This window comes from Pituophis catenifer, unplaced genomic scaffold (genome assembly GCF_029215685.1).
Source record: "Pituophis catenifer annectens isolate HBS135680 unplaced genomic scaffold, rPitCat1.0.hap2 SCAF_4, whole genome shotgun sequence".
NCBI lineage: Eukaryota > Metazoa > Chordata > Lepidosauria > Squamata > Colubridae > Pituophis > Pituophis catenifer.
The window spans coordinates 125,099,662-125,116,906 of NW_027256884.1; the positions used below are offsets into that span (position 1 = coordinate 125,099,662).

The 17,245-nt window shown below is 44.2% G+C and overlaps 1 protein-coding gene across 1 annotated transcript in view; it reads left to right on the top strand.

Annotated features, from left to right (window-relative positions):
• Window positions 1-11,978: 11,978 nt before the first annotated feature.
• Window positions 11,979-17,245, top strand: part of RAB30 (RAB30, member RAS oncogene family) — a 47,289-nt gene continuing 42,022 nt past the window's right edge. The window contains exon 1 of the mRNA XM_070942965.1: window positions 11,979-12,179. The gene's annotated coding sequence lies outside the window, so the exon portion shown is untranslated. The remainder of the gene's footprint in view (window positions 12,180-17,245) is intronic.

The following is a 17,245-nucleotide window of genomic DNA, read 5'->3' on the forward strand; positions in this document are numbered from 1 at the left end:
AAGAAAACAATCAAGCTCAGAGAAAACCAGACTCCACAGAACACCTTTTAAGCAAGCCTCTTTCAACAGCATCTCTTGATTTTCCCCCCCTATACCTGGAAGGATCAGGTTTGTAGGGATCAAAAGGCAAGATTTGGATAGATGCACGCAACCCACATTGGCTACAATTTTAAAGAAAAATAGCATTGAAATATTTTTCAGAGTATAAGATGCACCGGAGTATAAGACGCACCTACCTTTTTGTGTGAGGAAAAGAAGAAATCTCTCTTCTGCCTCTGAGCAATTTTGCCTCATTGGAGCAAACAGCCTGCTTTACTTTCGTTTTCAGCATAGCTTGATTAGCACAAGGGGAAAAAAAAATCTCTGCTCCAGCAATTTACCTATTTGCAGCAAGCAGCAGAGCCCTGCGCAAAACAGCGGAAAGCAAATCAGCTGAGTCTGGAGGCCGATCTAATCAACTTGTGCTAATTAGGCCATGCTGAAGCTGAAAGGAGCTGTTTTTTTCTTGCTTTTTGCTTGCAAGGAGATAACTGCTGAGAGGCAGAGGCCAAAGGGTGGGGGCCTGTGGGTGGGCGGGGCTACATTCAGTGTATAAGACGTACCTATATTTTCACCCCCTTTTGGGGGGGGGAAAGGTGCGTCTTATACTCTGAAAAATACGGTAAGTTGCTGGGAAACTTGATAGGACTTTACTTGGGTAGGTGTAGGCTTCCAGTTTACCTGTCCCATCAAAGCCCCCAATTGAACTGAGTCACAGCAGCTGAATCCAGAGATTGTGGGTGCTCCAACACTGGAAGTTTTTAAGAAGCGATTGGAGAACCATTAGTCTGAAATGGTGTAGGGTTTCCTGCCTGAGCAGGGGGTTGGACTAGAACAGGGGTCCTCAATCCATGGTCCGTGAACCAGCACGTCAGAAACCAGGCTGTGCAAATAAGCGAAGTCCCATCTGCGGGATGCAGGCAGCGCACAGAACTACTCCTCCAGTCCGGTGAAAAAACTCACTGCACAGAACCAGTCCCTGGTGCCCAAAAGGTTGGGCGCCGCTGGACTAGAACAGGGGTCTCCAACCTTGGCAACTTTACGACATGTGGACTTCAACTCCCAGAATTCCTCAGCCAGGTTGGAGACTAGACTAGAAGACCTTCAAGGTCCCTTCCAAACTCTTGTTATTCAGATTCGGCTAATGCCACGTTCCTCTTTGTGATGCCTAGACTCTGCTAACAACAGGTAATCCTGCAATTATGAATTGCCAATAGGGTGGAGGTTACCTGCGAACTAAAAAAAAAACCAAAAAAACCCACCTGATAACTTGTTTTACGTGGTTATAGATTTACTGAATGAGGAGGGGAGGGAGGGACTACTCTACACACAGGTCACCATTTGCACAACCAGGATTGCCACCAGCAACCCAGGCGAGGTTGTTGCAAGGATGACACACAGCGCACTCGGTTTAAAGGTAAAGGTTCCCCTTGCACATATGTGCTAGTGGTTCCCGACTCTAGGGGGCGGTGCTCATCTCCGTTTCAAAGCCGAAGAGCCAGCGCTGTCCGAAGATGTCTCCGTGGTCATGTGGCTGGCATGACTCAATGCCGAAGGCGCACGGAACGCTGTTCCCTTCCCACCAAAGGTGGTCCCTATTTTTCTACTTGCATTTTTTAATGTGCTTTCGAACTGCTAGGTTGGCAGAAGCTGGGACAAGGAACGGGAGCTCACCCTGTTAGGCGGCGCTAGGGATTCGAACCGCTGAACTGCCAACCTTGTGATCGACAAGCTTAGCGCCTTAGCCACTGCATCTTGGTTTAACTCTCCCCAATTCTTGCCTTCCTGGAAGGACCGTCAGGTCAAGAGACTCTATTGTGTGTTGCTGACCCGTAAACCTGCAAAATATTCCCTGATCAGCTGGGCTGTGAAAACATTTGGGTGGAGGCCTCTCCTTGGTGCTTGTTCTTTTTTTGGCATTTTAAAGGAAAAAGTGGGGGGGGGGGGCGGGATTGTTACAGCATTCAAAACACTTCGAGCTTGCAATGTTTACAGCCACATCTGCACAGCCGCAGCTCCTCTGCTCACCTCACCCAGGTGCAGCCACTGCCGAGACAGAAACCTAGAGTCTAGGGCTGTTCCCTACATGAACCCTGTCGGCGATGAAACACCGTTTACATTTGGCCTGCTCGGAAACCGATTGCGTAGCTGATGTTCTCTGGCTTGTTTGCGGCTGATGCTTTGCTTCCTGTCATCAGCTCACCGGGGCCTTGCGATTTCACAACCGCCCTGCTGCTGAATTGCATCTCGGCTGGCTGTCGTGGGTTTATATATATATATATATTTAATTGGGCATTTTTAGGACATTTCCACACCCCAAATTATCGGGAAAAATCAATTCTCATGCGCTCCACCTTTTGCACCAGGGAAAAGCTTTGAAAAGACATTCCTCCTCTTTTGTTGCTTGTCTTGTGGCGGCCATGCGCACCATAAGGAAAAGTTGTTATTTGGGTGGGAGTGTTTTACTGGCATACTTTTTTTGTTTTGTTTGACCACCGAAAAGCCCAGGATTTGCACTACTGCTGCCACCGAACCTGTTGGGAGAAATGAAAATGAGAGCTTTTTTTTTTCCCCAAGTAACTTCCTGCACAAATAATGAAGTGAAAATACAGCATTTAGAATCAACACAGAAGTGGCTGAACATTGTATGTTATTTCTTCCCTTTTCTCCATTCTATTTCCTTCATCGGACCCCTCATTCACCCACCCTCCATCATAATCCTCAATGAGCATAAAATGACTTACCTCCACTTACATTTGCAGGAGAAAACGGCCTACGTAAACTCAGAGACAAACCACAAAAGTGATTCCAAATCTACTTACGAGGTTTAAGATAAAATGTGTTTGTTCTTCAGACGCTGGGCAGTAGAGAAATGATCCATTGCTGGGGTTTCTGGAGAAATGGCAAACAAAGGAACACCAGCTAGCAGAGAAACGTGCATTGTGCAAAAGCTTAAATCGGCCAGTAATCAGCATGTAAATGCCAAGTTGCTGGGCTTGTATAAATGCTGGTCTCAGCTCTTTACATCTGCAGTTTCTCTACAAGCCACACACCATCCATATCTCCCAAGCCGACACTTATTAGTTCAGCGTTATTAATCCTAAAGAAACTTAGAAGGGACCTTCGAGGTCTTCTAGTCCTACTCAGGCAGGAAACCCTGTGCCATTTCAGACAAATGGTTGTCCAATCTCTTCTTAAAAACTTCCAGCGTTGGTGCATTCACTTCTGGAGGCAAGTTGTTCCACTGGTTATTGTGGAACAAATAATTAACTTGATCGTGTTAAGCCTTCAAGCTGAACACCAGGTAGCTTCACGGATACTTCCAAAGAGTTTTCTTAGCTACATCTTTCCCAAGCCAGCTTGGATTTTTTGGTGGCCTCCTGTCCAAAGGTTAACCTTGTTTTCTTGAAATTGGCTACCTTTGCCTGTTATTGTAGTTGTGGTCAAAGGTTGCTTTCATTAAATGGACTTCACGGCCTTTGGCGAAGGGCCTGTTTTAATTATTTGCGGCACGAATATCAGATTGAGCGGCAAGGATGAGCAGGTGGAAAATGATTTGGCAAATTGGGGCAGCTAACTTCAAATGCAAGCCTTCATTAGAGGGGCACTGAATGAAGTGCCTTATGTTCTTTAAACATAGCTCACGCTAATCTAGTGAGAGAAACAAACCAGATTCTACAAGCCTGACGTAAGCTTCCCATTCATATTATGGTGTAGCGCAAATGCACTTTTGTATAAGTTGCCACATTACAACATAAACACAGGAGCCACAGTGGCAGTGGTTAATATTGAAGATTCTGCTCACTGCCATCAGTTCGATCCTGACTGGCTTGTGCATTCCATCCTTCTGAGTCCAGTAAAATGAGGACCTAAATTGTTGGGGGAAAGATGCTAACTCTGTAAACTGCTTAGAGAGGGTCGTAAAGCACTGTGAAGTGATATAGAAGTCTTAAGTGCTATTGCTATATATAAAGAATATAAGCAGTCCCTCACTTATTTTAGCGACCATTTCATGACGACAGTCATGAAAAGAAAGTGCTTTAGAGTTGGTTCTTGCATTTATGACATCATCCCTATGGCCACGTGAATGCAACTTGGGCAGTTGGTAGCGAGCATCCTGGGGCCATGCGAGCTGCGCTTGCGAACTTCTCAGCAGGCTTCCGATAAAACAAAACCCATTGACCTTCGGGCAGTCTCTCTCTTCTCAGCCCAACTTACCTCACAGGGCTGTTGTTGTTGTGGAGAAAATAGGGAGTATTCCTCATAAGACTTTATTTGTAAAAAAAATAAGAAAGCCAGGACACAAAGTAAATTAAATGTTTCCGGTGCAAAACGAGTAAAGCTGCACGGATTAAGTCATGCGGCAATTAAGGGAAGCTAGTTAAGAAATCCAGCCTCTCGGCATAGTTCGGTGACACCGAACGTGGCCAATATATAAATGACCAGTTCTTGGGTCAATTCCAAATTTTGAACACAGGTGAGATGGTTTTGGAAAAAAGCTCACATTACAGATGTGCAAGTGGACCGTATGCTGGTTTGCCTCGAACAGCATCTGGCTCTTAAAACACGCACACACAACCCATGTATTAAAAATGGACTGTTGTGTGTTGTATGTAGACAGATGTCCATGACAGCAAACCTATGGCACACGTGCCCAAAGTGGCACATGGAGCCATATCACCTGGCATACAAGGCGTCACCCGTTCCTCTTCTGGGTTTCTGGCGGACATGTGCACATGACAATCAGCTGGACTTTGTGCATATGGCAGTGCCAAAAGGTGGAAGAGTTGGTCTTCCATTTTCTGGCATGAGCATGCATGCCAGCCAGCTGATTTGGCACTTGTATATGCGCGGCAGTAACCAGAAGATTTGCTTGCTGGCGTGCATGCATGCGCCGGAACCCCGGAAGTACCTTATCTGGTGCGTGCATGCCCCAAACAGCACCTTTTCCTGGTTGTGGCTTGGACGAGCGCACGTGTGCACAAAATGCTCTCTTTTAAGGTACTCTGTGCCGAAAAGGTTCTTCATCACTGGTATACGTATATGTATGTGCATGGTAAGTGTAGGGCTATTTCTTTTGAGTGTGGGAATCAGAATTTCGTATTTTATGTGTGCCGGTGTGTTCACAGATTAAAGTGCTAAGGTTATCTTATCTCAGTGGGTGCTTGGTGTCCAAATAAAATCTGGTTTAGACTTCCACATCACTGCACAAGGAACGTATGTATGCGTTGATCGGAGACGGTTGTATGGCAGTTGCATTTATAAGTCTGCGAATGTGTAACATTCTCGCCAGGGGGCGCTTAAACAGCCACACACAGAACAGGAAGTTGGAGCATCTCCGCGCAACATCCAGCTGGGATTCGGGAGGCGGGTACATACATTGGCCCCTCTGCAAACCTAGACTTACCCATCCATCCATCCCTTGGCACCGCAGGCATGCAATGACGGCTATGCAGTTGCAGGAAAGTCTAAATAAAGCTTAATGTGTAATGAACGCAATAGCCCGTTGGTGACCCAGTGGTTAGAATGCGGTACTGCAGGCTAACTCACTGCTCACTGTCAGGAGTTCGATCTTGACCGGCTCAAGGTTGACTCAGCCTTCCATCCTTCTGTGATTGGTAAAATGAGGATGCAGATTGTCCGGGGGGGGGGGGCTATGCTGACTCTGCAAACCGCTTAAGAGAGGGCTGTGAAGAGGTATGTAAGTCTTAAGTGCTGTTGCCATTTGGGGGAATCACAGCTTTATCTATCACCGCAGACAACAAATTGATTGCCCTCCTTCTTCACGGAAGCAGATCCAATCGTCGCTTTGCTTTTTCAAATACTTACCATTCTCACCTAGGAAGGGTATGGCGAAGGCTCTAAGCGAGATTTAATTAGCAGAGAAACACAATGTTCTATTCGCCCGGAGAGGAACATGATAATCCAGTCAGACACCTAAGTCCTAAATAAATCTTTGTGGTTTTTTGTTTTTTTTTGGTCAAGAGCCAATGAAGCCTGACACTATCTAGAAAAGCACGTGGAATAAACATACTCCCACGTACTGTCTGTAGAAAGGAGAGGTCCAAAAATATGATTTGCTCCCTCTGATCATGCTAATTTACACCGTGGTCTCAAATCTACTTGGATCCAAGGTTGAGAAGCGTAAATTTCACCCCTTCCGGATTCATCGTTCAGGAACGGTAAGATTAATCCCAGCTGGAACAAACTACCTGGAGAGAAGGTGCTACAGAAGTCGCGTTTCACATCTGTTGCTCTCCTAGCTCCTGAAAGAGAATGCAAATCTGAACATTTAGTAGGGTGCATTTACACTCGCCTCTTATTCCTGAAGAAATGTACGGAGGTTTCCCCTCTAAAACGTTCCAAATCCTATTCTCCCCTTTCCTGCCCCCAATACTTCAAAATCATCCAGGTGCTACATAGTTTGTGACTAGCAATTCTGGTTACTTTTGCAAGATTGCTTTTGGGGCAAAAAATGTTAATGGAAACAATTTTGGTGGCTCAGTGATTAGAATGCAATCATCGTCATCTTCATTTTATGACCCTATACTCTGTTTCCCCGAAAATAAGACATCCCCTGATAGTAAGCCCATTCAGGCTTTTGAGCGCATGCACTAAAATAAGCCTCCCCACAAATAAGCCCTTCCCAAAAATATTTACACACATGCGCAGCTGGTCCCTGCCATTTCCTCTGGTTAGGTGGAGGGCAAGAGGAGCCCCAAAATAATAAGACCTCCCCAAAAATAAGGCCAAGCGCTTATTTTGAGATTAAAAAACAAATAAAACAGGGTCTTATTTCCAGGGAAACACGGTAATCCCTTGCAATGGGGTGGAATCTGGGCAACTAAATGGAGCTAGCAAAGTGTTTTACTGGCCAGATGCCCTCCGTATTGCCAATGTGGAGTTTTGTTCAGCAGATATATTCTCAGTGTGCCCAGAGAGAGAAACATCTGCCTCTACCTAGCATAGAACTCAACAGCCTTCTGATTGTGAGGAGAGAGTTCCACCTCTAGGCCACCGCACCACTCCAATGGTTAGAATGCAATACTGCAGCTTAATTCTGCCGATTGCCAGCAGTTCGATTCTGACCGGTTCAAGGTTGACTCAGCCTTCCATCCTTCCGAGGTCGGTAAAATGAGGACCCAGATTGTTGGGGATGATATGCTGACTCTCTTAAGCAGTTTAGAGGGCTGTAAAGCACTATGAAGAGGAATGTAAGTTTAAGTGCTATTGCTAATCAAAAAAATGTTTATGGGATAACCTGTGTTTCTCCACCTGAGCAACTTTTAAGACACATGGACTTCAACTCCCAGAATTCATGGCTGGCTGGGGAATCCTGGGAGTTGAAGTCCACACATTAAAATTTGCTGAGGTGGAGAAACACTGGTATAAAACACAGGTGGCACATCCCATGTTGTTTCTCTCAGTATAAATCTTACCTGTCACCTTCCCAAATTGACCTGGAAGACACAAAAAGTATTCAAGGGCCTTTGGAGGAATTTCACCTTAAGGTGGTTCGTTTTAAGGATTGCTCTGCTTTACACACCAAGCCAGAGGAAATCCTCCCATCTCTGCTTCACTTGAAGCCAAAAAAAACCCCACAAAAAAAAAATTGTTTAAATACTTGCATAAGGCGTGAAGCGGCTTTTCCTAATCTGGCATCCTTCCAGATAGACTAGAATTGCCACTCCAGAATTTGGAGCCAGTGTAGAATTGGATTACATTGTGGAAAAACGGATTAAGAAAAGTTCTTGGAAAGGTGCCAATATTTAGCCAATTTTTCAGGAGGGGGGGAGAAAGAAAGAGGCTACAGGTAGTCCTCAACTTACGACCAGTTGAGCCCAAAATTTCTGTCGTTGAGCGAGACATTTGTTAAGTGAGTTTTGCCCCATTTTTACGACGTTTCTTGCCACCGTTGTTAAGTAAATCATTGCGGGTTATAAGTTAGTAACCCAGTTGTTAAGCGAATCGCGCTTCCCCATTGAATTTGCTTGTCAGGTGGTCACGAAAGGGGATCATATGACTGTGGGACATAGCAACGGTCATAAATATGAACCAGTTGCCAAGCACCTGAATTTTGATCATGGGGGGGTGGGGAGGCTGCAAAGGTCGTAACTGTGAAAAACGGTCATAAGTCACATTTTTCAGTGCTATCGTAACTTTGAACTGTCACTAAATGAAGTGTTGTAAGTCAAGGACTACCTTTATTTTACCCAGAAGGGAGCTTTCTACATTCAGTGTCCCAAAGAGGCATAGTGGATGCATCCAGAGAGCTTGGCCCCAACAAGAAAATGACTACAGCTGCATTGATTTTGCCTGTGATTCAGGAAGTGCCTTCAAAATATTAGGAAAAGCCACATTGGATAGAATTGATCCAGACTCCGAATAAAATTGAAGCTTGTACTTTACAATTTTAGGAATCTACAACTTCCCCCCCCCCCCTTTTACCCATCAAGCACAGGAACGATCTTTGTCTTTCTTATATAACCCGGAGAGTTACCTACTGTATATTTCGGACTGTAAGACTCACCTGAGTATAAGACGCACCTAAATTTAGAAGAGGGAAAACAACAAAAAAATGCTTTTTGCCTCCGCGCGCCTCATTTTCGGCCCTTTTTTCAGGCATTTTGGGCCCATTTTTGAGGCTTTTTTCGTCGCGTTTTCAAGGCTATCTTCGCCCCTTTTTTTGGAAAAAAAGCCTCAAAAACGGGCTGGAAAAAGCCTCAAAAACAGGCCGAAAAAAGCCTCAAAACGGAAAACGGACTGAAAAGCGTCCCAAAAACAAGGCGTGCAGAGGCCACAAAATGGCTGGCGGTGGGAGCGGCTTTGGCAATATTTGGTCTATAAGACTCACAGACATTTTCACCCCCTTTTGGGAGACAAAAAAGTGCGTCTTATAGTCCGAAAAATACAGTATCTTGTTTAGTATAAGGATTTCAGACTAGTTTAACTACTCAAAAGAGGAAATGTAAAAAAACAAAACAAAACCCTTTAGTAATCTCCAAAACGATGAACACCCTGCAAGGGAAAATGTAAAAAAAAAAAGAAAGAAAAAAAAAGAGCAGATTAAAATTAAGTAACTTTTAGTTCAGATTTTTTAAAAAATAGATGATGTTAAAAATATTCTAGGTTATCAAAAAGGATTTACGGTCTGAATAAAAATGCAACAAACGTGAACTACAGTTATTTTGAAGTGTTTCCACTTACCTTTCTGCGTATAAATTCTAGTCATTTGGGACTTCTAGGTAAATGTTTAAATATTTGTCAAGTAAGTATTAAAACAGTTTGTCAATATTTAATAACCTTTCCTTCCTAATAAGCTCCATTCCAGGTTTTACAAAGATGTTTGTGCAGGACTAGGAAAAAGATTATCAACAGCTTTTTTGTAATTTTTTTTTTTTTAAATTTCCAGCCAGGGCCTCAAGATTCCAGGATCTTGGCTGGGAATCTATTTTCCTAGTCTTGCACAAATGTCTCCGTAAAACCTGGAATGGAGTTAATATTCCAAGCGAAGTTGTGTGATCTGCTTATATTCTGCATAGCTGGCTGGAGAATTCTGGGAGTTGAAGTCCACAAGTCTTAAAGCTGTCAAGTTTGAAGACCTCTGCTCTAAGGAGATCCGTTGTAACTTTGAACTGTCACTAAGCAACAGGTCATAAATCAAGGACTACCACTATATCTCACCTAGTTCCATAATAAGATTATAATCCTGTATGCAGGTAAAAAAAAAAAAAACCTTTATGAAGTTTTATAAGACTTTCATCCAGGAAACACAGATGAGTCCTTGATTTTCCACATTCGTCGTCGTCTTTTGACAATTAAAAATCCATTTTTATTTTATTTTAATCCCTGCTCAATCCAGACCTTTTACTAATCTTTTCTAAGCTTGGCCTTGAATAAATGCAATGCTTTTTTTGGAGACATTCTCATTATAGTTAATTTAAAAAGTTACTGAGGACAATTTGGGTCTTGGTCTTGCAGGCATTTCCTAAGTCTAGGAAAGGGATAGGGTGGCTGTATAAATCGATCAATTTATTTGTAAATTGATTATAAATTAAAATAAGTACAAAAGCAAGGCACAAAAACCTGGATGTTCTCCCAGGAGCCCATGAATGATTTTTTTTTCTTATCACAATTATGATTTAAGACTGGGTTAGATTACCCAGGTTGCAATTAATATTGTTATTGTTGAATTTTACTGGAAGTCCTTGACTTACGACTAAAAACGAGCCCAACAGTTCTATGGCTAAGTGAGACAGTGAGCTTTGTCCCATTTTACGCGACTTCCTTGCCATATTAAGCGAAATTCCTGCAAGTTTTAACAACACCCAGACAACTGTTAAGTGAGTAAGTGAGTTTTGCCCCATTTTACGACCTTTTATTCCACCGCGGTTAAGCGAATCGCCACAGTCATTAAGTTAGCAACACGGTCGTTAAGCGAATCTGACTTCCCCATCGACTTTGCTTGCCGGAAGGTCACAAAAAGGGGATCACCCATGACCCCGGCGACCGTTGTAAATATGAACCAGTTGCCAAGTTGTCTCGATTTTAATCATATGACAGGATGCTGCAACGGTCGTTAAGTGTGAAAAATGGTCATAAGTCCCTTTTGTCTCAGTGCCACTTACTTTGGTCACTAAACCGAGGACTACCTGCATGCTATGCTTACCATCCAGAATTGCAACTGCAAGATGGGCCATAAATAAATATTTTTTTAAATGTATTGTTTGAAACCCCTCCCCCCCTTCAGCAAGCTCTTGATCACAACCACCCAGCGAGGTAGGCTCAGAAATAGAAAAAAAAAGTTACTCAATTCCCCCTCCCTTCCTTTTAGTAATGGCAGAGTCTAGAGAAGCGGTACCCCAGATCCCATCATCCACAGCTTCCCTTCGTTTCGAGGGAAATCTTGCGATGAATTTATGCGGCGCCGGGACTCGAACACGCAACCTTTCGAACTTCGAAGAGGGACCGGGCACCACTAGGCTACGGCCAACGTTCGACCAATAGCCGCGCGTGGAACTCCTTAAAAAACAGAACTAGGCGGAGGGAAGACCCACATCCGGGTCCTTGCCGCAGGCTGCCATAGCAACGCGCCGGCCCTTCCCCAACCCCGCGCGCGCCTCTTTTTGCAAAGGGGAGGGGTAGGAGGCACAGAGAGCAGCTATTACGAAACGCGACTGGAACAGTTTTGGCCCTCGGACCCGCCGCCGGGAGGCCAACATCGCTTTTTTTTTTCCCCCTTGGGAAGAAGCAGCCCGTTATTACCCCCACCCCCTTTTCCTTCTTACACCGACCTACGAAGCGCGGTCTCCCGACGGCCTCTTCTCCGCTTTTTCAAGGGGCCTTCCCAACCGCGAAGCTCTTTACTACCGACATACCGCCGCCCTCCGCCACGACTCGGGCTAATATGGCCGCTACGGAGAGAGGGTTCGCCTTCTCAGGAGCCAAGCAAGCCTCTCCCTCCGTCGGCCGTCTCGGTGGTTCATTTGTGAGGCTGCGCGGCGCGGGGCTTGACGGGCGTTGTAGTTCTGGCTGCGCTCAAGCAACGCTAATCGGGTCGCAATTGGGAACTCCCCTTCCCACAAGGCCGCGCGGCGGAGGAACGCCCGGCCCGAAAGGCAGCCAATGAAAAAACCCCGCTCGCCTTCTCGCAGCCAGTTTCTCCCCCCGCCCCCTCGCGTTCCGAACCTTCAGAAGGATGATGTAATGGCCAAGCGGGCGAAAGGGCGGAGCTGCCCCCCCCTCCCTTCCTCGCGCTGCAATTCATTGTGCCGTATAAACCCAGCCCGGGGATTCGCCTTCTTCCCGGCTCCTGCTGCTGCTTTGCAAGCGCGCAGGGCAGGGGACGAGCCGCTAACTCCCCCCCAGCGAAAGGGGGGGGGCGGGAGTGGGTGGGTTGGTGGGGAGGGGGGGAAAAAAGAAAAGAAAAGGGGGTGGATTTTTGGGGTCCCCCCCCAAAAAGCGCCCCAATCTCCAATCCAGGAGTTTGCATCCTTTAAGGAAAGCTGCTGCAAGCTTTTAGCCCCCCCCACCCCAAAATGTCCCAGTGACTTTGCTTTCAAAACTGGCTTTTTTTTTTCTTCTCTCCGTTTTCTATTCTTTTTGGCAAAAGGGCAGAGGGAGCGGCAGTCCCCAATCAGGTGAGTTGCTTTCTATATATATACATGCATAGATATATAGATATAGGGGTGGGTTATATATATATGTATATATATATATATATACATATATACACACACACACACACACACACACACACACATATATACATACATCATACATACATACATACATATATATACATATATATATATATGTGTATATCTATCTATCTATCTATCTATCTATAAAATTTATTTATTATTTTATTTATTTTATTAAATTTCTATACCGCCCTTCTCCCGAAGGACTCAGAGCTGTGAACAGCCACAAGATAAAACACATAAATACAAAAATTTAAAATAAATTAAAAACGAATTAAATAATTTGGCTGAATTTAAAATACCCCATAATTTTAAACAAATTAAAATTTACATTTTAAAAATGTAATATTATAAATATTATAATATATAATTAATATATATATATATATATATATATATATATATATATATATATATATAATTACTATTATTACTATTATTACTATTATTACTATTATTACTATTATTATTATTATTATTATTATTATTATTATTATTATTATTAATTGAATTTCTATACCGTCCTTCTCCCGAAGGACTCAGGGCGGTGAACAGAATAACATTTCATATACATATAATAATTTTATTTTTTTTTAAACAGTAAATAATAAATTGAGTCAACTTAGTGTATCTGCTAAGACCTTGGCATAGAATTTAGATGTTTATGCTAGCCCTTCTTGTTGAAATAGAAAGGTCTTCAGGGCACGTCAGAAAGTGCGAAGATCTGGGATTATTCGTATTCCAGGGAGTATTTTGTTCCAAAGAGTAGGTGCATATATATGTATATGCATTATTGTTTCAGCCAGGGTTTTTCCAACATAAATCAAGATGTTTATATAGCCATAGTTCAGTGAAATCCCAATTCACTATTTTCTAGGCTTTATCAGACATTAACCAGCATTTTGCTGTCTGTTGTAAAAATCTAATTTAAAAATCAGTTTGGGCTGTCTTGAGTCTGCCAAGCCTATATAATAACCTTCTGCTGGTGTTACAACAGGGGATGCTTTGTCTCCTGTGGGTTGTTGGGGTTTTTTTGGGGGGGTGGATGGGTGGGGTGGAGGTGAGGGGGAGAAACCAGCATAGCCCCGAAGTTGGAAAATTGGTAGGGATATTCGGGATGGGCCTCGCCTTTCTTGGATAGGAGAGCAATGGCCCTTTCTGAGCTTCTCGGCCCCGGGAGTTTTATCCAAGGGTTGATCTTCCTTCTTTCTCTGTCCTTCCTCCCTCCTTTTCCTTGCTACTATCCTCTTTCCTTCCCTTCCTCCCCTTCCTTCCTTCCTCTCTGTCTTCCTTGCTACTATCCTCTCCTTCCCTTCTTTCCTTCCTTCCTTCCTTCCATCCTCTCTCCCCCCTTCCTCTCCTTCCTTCCTTTCCTTCTTCCTCCCTCCCTCCTTCTCTCTTCCTTCTTTCCTTCCTCCCTCTCTCTCTGTCTTCCTTGCTACTATCCTCTCCTCTTCCTTCCTTCTATCCTCTCTCCTCCCTTCCTCTCCTTCCTTCCTTCCCTCTCTCCTGCTCTGTCTTCCTTGCTACTATCCGATTCTCCTTCCTTCCTTCCTTCTATCCTCTCTCCCTCCCTTCCTCTCCTTCCTTCCTTTCCTCTCTCCTGCTCTGTCTTCCTTGCTACTATCCTCTCCTTCCCTTCTTTCCTTCCTTCCTTCCTTCCATCCTCCCCCCTTCCTCTCCTTCCTTCCTTTCCTCCTTCCTCCCTCCCTCCTTCTCTCTTCCTTCTTTCCTCCCTCCCTCCCTTTCTGTCTTCCTTGCTACTATCCTCTCCTTCTCTTCCTTCCTTCTATCCTCTCTCCTCCCTTCCTTTCCTTCCTTCCTTTCCTCTCTCCTGCTCTGTCTTCCTTGCTACTATACTCTCCCTCCTTCCTTCCTTCCTTCTATCCTCTCTCCCTTCCTTCCTGTCCTTCCTTCCTTTCCTCTCTCCAGCTCTGTCTTCCTTGCTACTATCCTCTCCTTCCTTCCTTCCTTCCTTCCTTCCTTCCTTCCTTCCTTCTATCCTCTCTCCCTTCCTGTCCTTCCTTTCCTCTCTCCTGCTCTATCTTCCTTGCTACTATACTCTCCTTCCTTCCTTCCTTCTATCCTCTCTCCCTCCCTTCCTGTCCTTCCTTCCTTTCCTCTCTCCTGCTCTGTCTCCCTTGCTACTATCCTCTCCTTCCTTCCTTCCTTCTATCCTCTCTCTCTCTCTTCCTCTCTTTCCTTCCTTTCCTCTCTCCTGCTCTGTCTTCCTTGCTACTATCTTCTTCCTTCCTTCCTTCCTTCCTTCCTTTTATCCTCTTTCCCTCCCTTCCTGTCCTTCCTTCCTTTCCTCTCTCCTGCTCTGTCTCCCTTGCTACTATCCTCTCCTTCCCTTCCTTCCTTCCTTCTATCCTCCCTTCCTCCCCCTTTCCTCTCCTTCCTTCCTCTTCCCTCCCTCCCTGTCTTCCTGGCTACTATCCTTTCCTTCCCTTCCTTCCTTCCTTCTTTCCTCCCTCCCTCCCTCCCTCCCTCCCTTCCTTCTGTCCTCCCCCCATTTCCTTCCAAATGCATACCCTGCAGAGAGGGACTTGGCTGCAGAAAACGCAAATCGGGGGGCAGTGTTTTCTTTTTCGCAGCTCCCTCCCTCTTTCTTTTCCCTTCCAGATGTTGGGGTGGGAGCCTCTGGGGCCGCTGGAAGAACGGGTGGCGGTATCGATTGCGCGTTGCCGGGGGGGGGGATATGGCGGGGGGGAAGGGAGGGAGAGAGAAAATGACACGTTGGATGACTTGTTGGGGGGCGGCAATGGCTGTGAATTTATGACACCTTATAAAACTGGTCCTTCCTCATCCTTTCATTGTTGGTTGCTTTGATGTCGGAAAAAGCTTTCTAAATGCAAAATATTGCTGTTTTCTCCTTCTATCCTTTTTTTCAAAGCTGACAGACGTGTGTAAGGTTTTTTTTTAAAAAAATCAGCTGCTTTAGCAGTTCCATGTTGTGAGTTTATCTACTCTGGAGTAAATCCCAGTAAGTTCAGTGGATCTTTTTTTTTAAAAAAAAAACAGTCTTGAGCTGGTTTGCAATGGAGTGGCGCTTTCTTTGCCTTTGATTTCTGCCCATCTAAATGCCCCACCAACCTCACAGCTGGGTGTCAAGGGGGCTACAATTGTAAAGGAAGAGTTAGCCCGTTAAAAAGACCCCCCCTCTCTAAATAACCGTTTAGGATTTGGCTTTGTTTGCTCCGAATGTAAGATGGACTTGGAAAAAGGTGCCTTTACTCTTAATAGTGACAGAGTTGGAAGGGATCTTGGAGGTCATCTAGTCCAACCCCCTTTCACGCAGGAGATCTGGACTAGGGATTCGAACCGCTGAACTGCCGACCTTTCTGATCGACAACCTCAGGGTCTTAGCCACTGAAAAGGTTGGAATCGAACGGAAGAAAATGCAGGGGATTAAATTAACAGATTTCAAGGTTCTGAGGGAGCCGCTTTTGCAGATGTTTGAAGAAATGCTTAGAAAGCTCTTTTTTTTTTTCTTCCTTTCGTTTTTTTTGCAAATATTCTTCTTCGACCTTCCAACTTTGGTTTGGTTTCCAATGGATCCCAGTCGAAGTAATAAATGACGGAGATTTTGCTGGTAACGGTGGGTGGATGGGTGGGTCCCTTATTTTTTTGGGTAAAAAGGACATGCAATGCAGTTCGTTGGAATTGACCCCCATCTTAAAAACGGTGACTTTGAAAGACAGACACAGGCTTTGCTGAGGGGAGAAGAGCAAACATTAAAATTAATCTTGGCTTCTTAAAAAACGGGCCTGGGGAAGTTCTCAGTGAGATCTTTTCAAGTCTGTTCGAAAGAGTTTTTTTCTTTTTCTTTTCTGGCAGCTGTGACCACCGCTCTTTGTTTAGTTGCAAGGAATTGCTTTGAGTTCGCCACAACTTCTAAATATTGCAGCGTTTCCACAGTGAAGGGCCTTGATTGCAATTTTGTGGGGCTCGGCAATCCTGACATCACAAAGCATAAATACCTTGTCCTTTAGGGCAGGGCTGGGTTTAGGAAGGGATATTCAAGGTTTTCTAGATTATAAAATGGGTTTGTTTAGACCAGGGGGTCTCCAACCTTGGCAACTTTAAGACTTGTGGATTTCAACTCCCAGAATTCCTCAGCCAGCTTTGCTTAAGTCTTAAAAGTTGCCAACATTGGAGACCCCCTGGTTTAGACCGGTGTTTTTTTTCAACCTCGACAACTTTAGGATGTATTTGTATTTATTTGCATTTATTAGTTTCTCAAACATGTACAAGATAGCAGGTATAAATATAAACATGGATATGAACGAAAGAAATGAATATAAATAAATGGGGACAGTAGGGCAGGGACTATCCTATATCCCTGTCCTACTGTCCCCATTTATTTATATATATATATAAATATATATGTAGGTCTTTGGTTATTCGGGTTTTCTCCCGCGTAAAATTGGAGGTTTCTTGGCAACGTTTCGACGAAGTCTCATTCGTCATCTTCAGGCTGGTGTTTTCGGCTTCGTGCTTCTAGGAGCAATGTGATTATATATATACATATCCAGAAATACCGTAAGAACTTAGTTTTAACAGTTGTTTGTCGTGCACCACTGAATCAAAGGCTTTGCAGAAGTCTATGTATGGACTGCAGTTACATGGCTGAGGGAGGCTGGGAGCTGAAGTCCATCTCAAAAGTTGCCGACTTCTCAAACTCAAAAAGTTGAGAAACGTTGGTTTTTTAGATATTAGAATATTCTCTCCCTTCTCCCCCCACCCCCCGTTTTCCCCGTTTTCTTCTGAGGAATAAGATGGCAGTTGAAATCATACAAGAGAGAAATGATGGGTATTTTAACAGAAAAAGTATGATAAAGGGAATACATATTTAATTTTACATGTGTTAACAGCAGCGAGAATTGGACAAAAACGAAGAGATCTCTACAGATGAAAGTAATAAAAAATACTAGAATGTGCAGAGATGGATAGATTAACAGTCAGAAGAAAGGAGAAGAAAGGAACAGAATATTTTTTGA